Source organism: Procambarus clarkii, chromosome 23, assembly GCF_040958095.1.
Source record: "Procambarus clarkii isolate CNS0578487 chromosome 23, FALCON_Pclarkii_2.0, whole genome shotgun sequence".
NCBI lineage: Eukaryota > Metazoa > Arthropoda > Malacostraca > Decapoda > Cambaridae > Procambarus > Procambarus clarkii.
The window spans coordinates 45,539,074-45,547,448 of NC_091172.1; the positions used below are offsets into that span (position 1 = coordinate 45,539,074).

The 8,375-nt window shown below is 44.5% G+C and overlaps 1 protein-coding gene across 1 annotated transcript in view; it reads left to right on the forward strand.

Annotated features, from left to right (window-relative positions):
- LOC138367732 (uncharacterized) overlaps positions 1–8,375 on the forward strand; it is a 205,320-nt gene that overhangs the window by 8,922 nt on the left and 188,023 nt on the right. The window lies entirely within an intron of this gene.

Consider the following 8,375-nt stretch of genomic DNA (forward strand, 5'->3'; position numbering starts at 1 on the left):
ACCCAGTAGTATCACCCAGAAGTATCTCCCAGTAGTATCACCTATAAGTATCACCCAGTAGTGTCACCCAGTAGTATCACCCAGTAGTATCACCCAGTAGTATCACCCATTAGTGTCACCCAGTAGTATCACCCAGTAGTATCACCCAGTAGTATCACCCAGTAGTATCACCCAGTAGTGTCACCCAGTAGTATCACCCAGTAGTGTCACCCAGTAGTATCACCCAGTAGTGTCACCTATAAATATCACCCAGTAGTATCACTCAGTAGTATCACCCAGTAGTATCACCCAGTAGTATCACCCAGTAGTATCACCCAGTAGTGTCACCCAGTAGTATCACCCAGTAGTATCACCTAGTAGTATCACCCAGTAGTATCACCCAGTAGTGTCACCCAATAATTTCACCCAGTATTGTCACCCAGTAGTATCACCCAGTAGTGTCACCCAATAATTTCACCCAGTAGTGTCACCCAGTAGTATCACCCAGTAGTGTCCCCCAGTAGTGTCACCCAGTAGTGTCACCCAGTAGTATCACCCAGTAGTATCACCCTGTAGTGTCACCCAGTAGTATCACCCAGTAGTGTCACCCAGTAGTGTCACCCAGTAGTATCACCCAGTAGTAACACCCAGTAGTGTCACCCAGTAGTATCACCCAGTAGTGTCACCCAGTAGTATCACCCAGTAGTGTCACCCAGTAGTATCACCCAGTAGTGTCACCTATAAGTATCACCCAGTAGTATCACCCAGTAGTATCACCCAGTAGTATCACGTATATCACCCAGTAGTGTCACCCAGTAGTATCACCCAGTAGTATCACCCGGTAGTGTCACCTATAAGTATCACCCAGTAGTGTCACTCAGTAGTGTCACTCAGTAGTAACAGCCAGTAGTATCACCCAGTAGTATCACCCAGTAGTGTCACTCAGTAGTGTTACTCAGTAGTAACAGCCAGTAGTATCACCCAGTAGTATCACCCAGTAGTATCACCCAGTAGTATCACCCAGTAGTATCACCCAGTAGTGTCACTCAGTAGTATCACCCAGTAGTATCACCCAGTAGTGTCACTCAGTAGTAACAGCCAGTAGTATCACCCAGTAGTATCACCCAGTAGTGTCACTCAGTAGTAACAGCCAGTAGTATCACCCTGTAGTATCACCCAGTAGTATCACCCAGTAGTATCACCCAGTAGTGTCACCCAGTAGTATCACCCAGTAGTATCACCCAGTAGTATCACCCAGTAGTATCACCCAGTAGTATCTCCCAGTAGTAACACCCAGTAGTAACAGCCAGTAGTATCATCCCAGTAGTATCACCCAGTAGTATCACACAGAAGTAACTGCCAGTAGTATCACACAGAAGTAACTGCCAGTAGTATCACACAGAAGTAACTGCCAGTAGTATCACCCAGTAGTATCACCCAGTAGTATCACCCAGTAGTATTACCCAGTAGTGTCACCCAGTAGTATCACCCAGTAGTATCACCCAGTAGTATCACCCAGTAGTATCACACAGAAGTAACTGCCAGTAGTATCACACAGAAGTAACTGCCAGTAGTATCACACAGAAGTAACTGCCAGTAGTATCACACAGAAGTAACTGCCAGTAGTATCACACAGAAGTAACTGCCAGTAGTATCAATCAGTAGTTTGACCCATTAGAATCACCCAGTTTTATTCGATAATAACAACCAGTGTTTTCACCCAATAATTAAAACAGTAGTATCACCCAGTAGTAACCCTCAGTTATATCATCAAGTGATATAACTGAGGGTTATATATGTGCTCTGGTTATCGGTCTGGTGTGGCCTATCCAGGCTGCAAAGCCGGAGGGTAGGTTGAGACGGGTTGTGAGGGAGAAGCATGCAGCAGGTCCCCACTTTCCACTTTGCCAAATGTCTCCAATGGAAACACAAACGCCAATACCGAGTGTGGCAGAGTGCTTCTGTAGCCTCCCTCAGCAGTCATAGTGAGATTAGGTCTGACCCAATGATTTTGGTCCAGCACCATCGCAGACCCATTCTGCTGGGTCTGCGATGGAGAAGGTAGAGTAATAATGCTGGGTCTGCGATGGAGAAGGTAGAGTAATAATGCTGGGTCTGCGATGGAGATGGTAGAGTAATAATGCTGGGTCTGCGATGGAGAAGGTAGAGTAATAATGCTGGATCTGCGATGGAGAAGGTAGAGTAATAATGCTGGGTCTGCGATGGAGAAGGTAGAGTAATAATGCTGGGTCTGCGATGGAGAAGGTAGAGTAATAATGCTGGGTCTGAAATAGGTGAAGGTAGAGTAATAATTAAAACAATTATTATTATAATAATAATATAATTAATAATTATTACTCTTCCTTCTGCTGGGTCATGAAGGAAGGTGGCATCGGGTGAAAGAGGGCTGTGACGATCAGTGTCTGGAACCCGTAGGTGCGGGGCTCGGACATTCACCTCCTGGGGCTCGTGAGGCCCAAGCTCTCCTTCAGGAGGCTGGGGTCTTTCTTGCCCTTGATTGGGTGGTTCTTCTCCGACCATGACCACGGCGGGCTCCGGGTTTGGAGTCCTTGTGCCTTCTTTCACCTACTTTGAGGTAAACTCTGAAGCTGGATCCCCTAGGGAAGTTTGTTGTTGCCTTCAACTGTTGCAACCTTGGTCTTTGTTCTGGCAGTTCCTGCAACTTGTCTGGAACCAATCATATTAGAATTTGGCTTTTTATTGGAGACTTTCGGTGCCATTGAAAGGGGGGGGGTGCATGGGTGACAGCTACGTAATATAATCGCTCGGCCGCTCGGGTAGGTCGTGCTAGGTCAGGCACGATTTTCCATTTCTAAATCCATGCTGTCTTTTTGTTACAAAGTCGATCCTCTCAAGATGCTCCATAATTCACAACCTGATTATTTTTTCCAGCACTCTATATGGAATCGTGTCAATGATACTAGCCTGTTGTTTAATGCCTCCTGCCATCTAATTTTTTAAATAATGTGAATACATTTGATTTTTCCAGACAACACGGACACTTCCTGTCTCAAATGTTTTATTCCAAATTTTAGACAATGTGTGGCAGAGTGCTTTTGTAGCCTCCCTCAGCAGCCATGGTGAGATTAGGTCTGACCCAATGATTTTGTACCGTCTAGTTCCCCCTGGATTTTTTCACCTCTTCCACCATGACCATAATACCATCCAGTATATCTTCTGGCCTTTCATCTTGCAACCTTGGTCTCCAAGGTGGTTCTAATACTTAGCTTTTGCAGAAACGTCATTTTCAAATTGCCTGTAGGGCTTCGCTCCTAATTCAGCTGTATTTATTCCTAGTTCATTTTAGTGTCTCTATTTTTCTCTGTTCTCATTTCTCTGTATTTTTTCCAGGATTTTTTGTTCTTTCTTTAGCTTCCATGCATCGCCTATTGAACCATAGGTTTACTATTTTTTTTCAATCCACCTCTTTTATGAGTGGTATCAACTGTTCCGTTGCATTGACACAATTCACAACAATGAATTTCATCATCTCGTTTGCTGTCTTCATTTCCATTTCTCTTTCCAATTAAATTTTCCACAGAAAGTCCCTCATCCTGTTGTAGTCCCGCGTCTATAATCTCTCTTATTCATCAACGGGTTTCTTTGTGTAACCAATTCCTTCAGTTCCACTATGTATTAAAGCATGAAAATGCTTTAAGCTTAAGCTGGTCGCAAGCTCCTCGAGGCATCTCATACTATATTTTTTCAACATCTGCTTCATTTTGTGAAAACACTATGTCTAGTGATGCTTTTAGATCGTCTCCTCTTATGTCTACCAGTTTTCCTCTTCGCGTCTCATCACCCACACGGGGATCCTCATTTATCCAGTCTATTTTCCTGTGGGGTGAAGTCCTCCAGTATTAGAATTTTAGCTCTCGTTTCCGTTGCTACTGTGGCTGCTTTTGCCATCACTTTTAGGCAATTTGCATTGCATGAATTGTATTCTTCAAAGGGCCTTCTTTTGTTTGGTGGGGATTATAAACCACTGCTACCACTATTTTCACGCTTCCCACTGTTGCTACTCCTAGTATATACTCTTGCTGGTTAGCTTCCTTTGTGTTTTTAGCTCTTCAAAGCTCTAACAACAGAGTAAGCAACTCCCTATCTGTGTAAACTATTTCTTCTGATTACTTGATACCCTCGGGGGGAAGATTGCATTTTCTATTATGTCTGGTTTCATATCCATTATTACGATCAAGTGCAACTGTACTTCTGTCAATCTTTCCGGTAATTATATTCCTTAATTAGCAATTCTATCTGAATTTGTGTACATTACTTTTAAATTATTCATGACAATTGGGCTGCTTTTATTTTCCCCTGAGGAGTATTTGTCCATTTGGCTGCATTTCCATATCTGATAGAGGGAGGAGGAAAAGGTTATTCTTGCCGATTCACTTGTGTAGGTGCCTCGTTAGGCTGTGCAGCCCTTCTATATAGCTCTGTAGTACTGTATGTTTTAATGTTAAGCTGAACTGCCCAACAATTTACCGGTGTACTACTCTCTTTTTTGCTTTTCCTCTCTGATTCTCTTTGCTGCCTACCTTCCATCCATGGACATGTCCTCTCTAATTAACACTGTATAATAGTATTCTTCATTTCTAAATGTAGCTTCTCTGCCGGTATATGCTGAACTGGGTTGATGTTCATGAAAAAAACATGCACTGGTTGATTCTTCCTCTCTGAAATTGACCTAGCCTGCAGAAATGCTCCAATTTCCTTGTTGCATCTCTTTCCTGAATGAGAAAAGTGGAATTTCTGTTATTTCATTTCGTTCTATCTTTCTATTTATTTGTCATGTGTCCCCATCAGGATGTGGTAGGTTGCACAGTGTGAACCAGCATTCCACAGCACCCTATATTATGAACCAGCAGTGAGTGTCACAGTATAGTTTCAACCAGCAATAAGTGCCACATTATAGTGAGAACCAGCAGTTAGTGACACCGTATAGTGTGAACCAGCAGTTAGTGACAACCAATAGTCTGAACCAGCAGTTAGTGACAACCAATAGTGTGAACCAGCAGTTAGTGACAACCAATAGTGTGAACCAGCAGTTAGTGACAACCAATAGTGTGAACCAGCAGTTAGTGACACCGTATAGTGTGAACCAGCAGTTAGTGACAACCAATAGTGTGAACCAGCAGTTAGTGACAACCAATAGTCTGAACCAGCAGTTAGTGACACCGTATAGTGTGAACCAGCAGTTAGTGACAACCAATAGTGTGAACCAGCAGTTAGTGACAACCAATAGTGTGAACCAGCAGTTAGTGACACCGTATAGTGTGAACCAGCAGTTAGTGACAACCAATAGTCTGAACCAGCAGTTAGTGACACCGTATAGTGTGAACCAGCAGTTAGTGACACCGTATAGTGTGAACCAGCAATTAGTGACAACCAATAGTCTGAACCAGCAGTTAGTGACAACCAATAGTGTGAACCAGCAGTTAGTGACACCGTATAGTGTGAACCAGCAGTTAGTGACAACCAATAGTGTGAACCAGCAGTTAGTGACACCGTATAGTGTGAACCAGCAGTTAGTGACAACCAATAGTCTGAACCAGCAGTTAGTGACAACCAATAGTGTGAACCAGCAGTTAGTGACACCGTATAGTGTGAACCAGCAGTTAGTGACACCGTATAGTGTGAACCAGCAGTTAGTGACAACCAATAGTGTGAACCAGCAGTTAGTGACACCGTATAGTGTGAACCAGCAGTTAGTGACACCGTATAGTGTGAACCAGCAGTTAGTGACACCGTATAGTGTGAACCAGCAGTTAGTGACACCCTATAGTGTGAACCAGCAGTTAGTGACACCGTATAGTGTGAACCAGCAGTTAGTGACAACTAATAGTCTGAACCAGCAGTTAGTGACACCCTATAGTGTGAACCAGCAATTACCCTGGAAACACAAACCGAAACTGTCTCTATTTTCCGCTTGTTACAACTTGTAATAAAGTTGTTACATCTTGGCTTAACGTGCTTATGACGTATTAGAACGTTGTTACAACTTGCTATATTGGTTGTTATAACTGGTTAGGAGGGCTTAAAACTTGTTCGAACGTTGCACCAACGTCGTAGTTTCGGTGTGTGTTTGGCGGGTACAGCCGTACTGTGTTGTGAACCAGCAGTTAGTGCCGTACTGTGTTGTGAACCAGCAGTTAGTGCCGTACTGTGTTGTGAACCAGCAGTTAGTGCCGTACTGTGTTGTGAACCAGCAGTTAGTGCCGTACTGTGTTGTGAACCAGCAGTTAGTGCCGTACTGTGTTGTGAACCAGCAGTTAGTGCCGTACTGTGTTGTGAACCAGCAGTTAGTGCCGTACTGTGTTGTGAACCAGCAGTTAGTGCCGTACTGTGTTGTGAACCAGCAGTTAGTGCCGTACTGTGTTGTGAACCAGCAGTTAGTGCCGTACTGTGTTGTGAACCAGCAGTTAGTGCCGTACTGTGTTGTGAACCAGCAGTTAGTGCCGTACTGTGTTGTGAACCAGCAGTTAGTGCCGTACTGTGTTGTGAACCAGCAGTTAGTGCCGTACTGTGTTGTGAACCAGCAGTTAGTGCCGTACTGTGTTGTGAACCAGCAGTTAGTGCCGTACTGTGTTGTGAACCAGCAGTTAGTGCCGTACTGTGTTGTGAACCAGCAGTTAGTGCCGTACTGTGTTGTGAACCAGCAGTTAGTGCCGTACTGTGTTGTGAACCAGCAGTTAGTGCCGTACTGTGTTGTGAACCAGCAGTTAGTGCCGTACTGTGTTGTGAACCAGCAGTTAGTGCCGTACTGTGTTGTGAACCAGCAGTTAGTGCCGTACTGTGTTGTGAACCAGCAGTTAGTGCCGTACTGTGTTGTGAACCAGCAGTTAGTGCCGTACTGTGTTGTGAACCAGCAGTTAGTGCCGTACTGTGTTGTGAACCAGCAGTTAGTGCCGTACTGTGTTGTGAACCAGCAGTTAGTGCCGTACTGTGTTGTGAACCAGCAGTTAGTGCCGTACTGTGTTGTGAACCAGCAGTTAGTGCCGTACTGTGTTGTGAACCAGCAGTTAGTGCCGTACTGTGTTGTGAACCAGCAGTTAGTGACACCCAATAGTGTGAACCAGCAGTTAGTGACAACCAATAGTGTGAACCAGCAGTTAGTGACACCGTATAGTGTGAACCAGCAGTTAGTGACACCGTATAGTGTGAACCAGCAGTTAGTGACAACCAATAGTGTGAACCAGCAGTTAGTGACACCGTATAGTGTGAACCAGCAGTTAGTGACACCGTATAGTGTGAACCAGCAGTTAGTGACAACCAATAGTGTGAACCAGCAGTTAGTGACACCGTATAGTGTGAACCAGCAGTTAGTGACACCGTATAGTGTGAACCAGCAGTTAGTGACACCGTATAGTGTGAACCAGCAGTTAGTGACACCGTATAGTGTGAACCAGCAGTTAGTGACACCGTATAGTGTGAACCAGCAGTTAGTGACACCGTATAGTGTGAACCAGCAGTTAGTGACACCGTATAGTGTGAACCAGCAGTTAGTGACAACCAATAGTGTGAACCAGCAGTTAGTGACAACCAATAGTGTGAACCAGCAGTTAGTGACAACCAATAGTGTGAACCAGCAGTTAGTGACACCGTATAGTGTGAACCAGCAGTTAGTGACAACCAATAGTGTGAACCAGCAGTTAGTGACACCGTATAGTGTGAACCAGCAGTTAGTGACAACCAATAGTGTGAACCAGCAGTTAGTGACACCGTATAGTGAGAACCAGCAGTTAGTGACACCGTATAGTGTGAACCAGCAGTTAGTGACAACCAATAGTGTGAACCAGCAGTTAGTGACAACCAATAGTGTGAACCAGCAGTTAGTGACACCCTATAGTGTGAACCAGCAGTTAGTGACACCGTATAGTGTGAACCAGCAGTTAGTGACACCGTATAGTGTGAACCAGCAGTTAGTGACACCCAATAGTGTGAACCAGCAGTTAGTGACAACCAATAGTGTGAACCAGCAGTTAGTGACACCCTATAGTGTGAACCAGCAGTTAGTGACACCGTATAGTGTGAACCAGCAGTTAGTGACACCCTATAGTGTGAACCAGCAGTTAGTGACACCCTATAGTGTGAACCAGCAGTTAGTGACACCGTATAGTGTGAACCAGCAGTTAGTGACACCGTATAGTGTGAACCAGCAGTTAGTGACACCGTATAGTGTGAACCAGCAGTTAGTGACACCGTATAGTGTGAACCAGCAGTTAGTGACACCCAATAGTGTGAACCAGCAGTTAGTGACAACCAATAGTGTGAACCAGCAGTTAGTGACACCCTATAGTGTGAACCAGCAGTTAGTGACAACCAATAGTGTGAACCAGCAGTTAGTGACACCGTATAGTGTGAACCAGCAG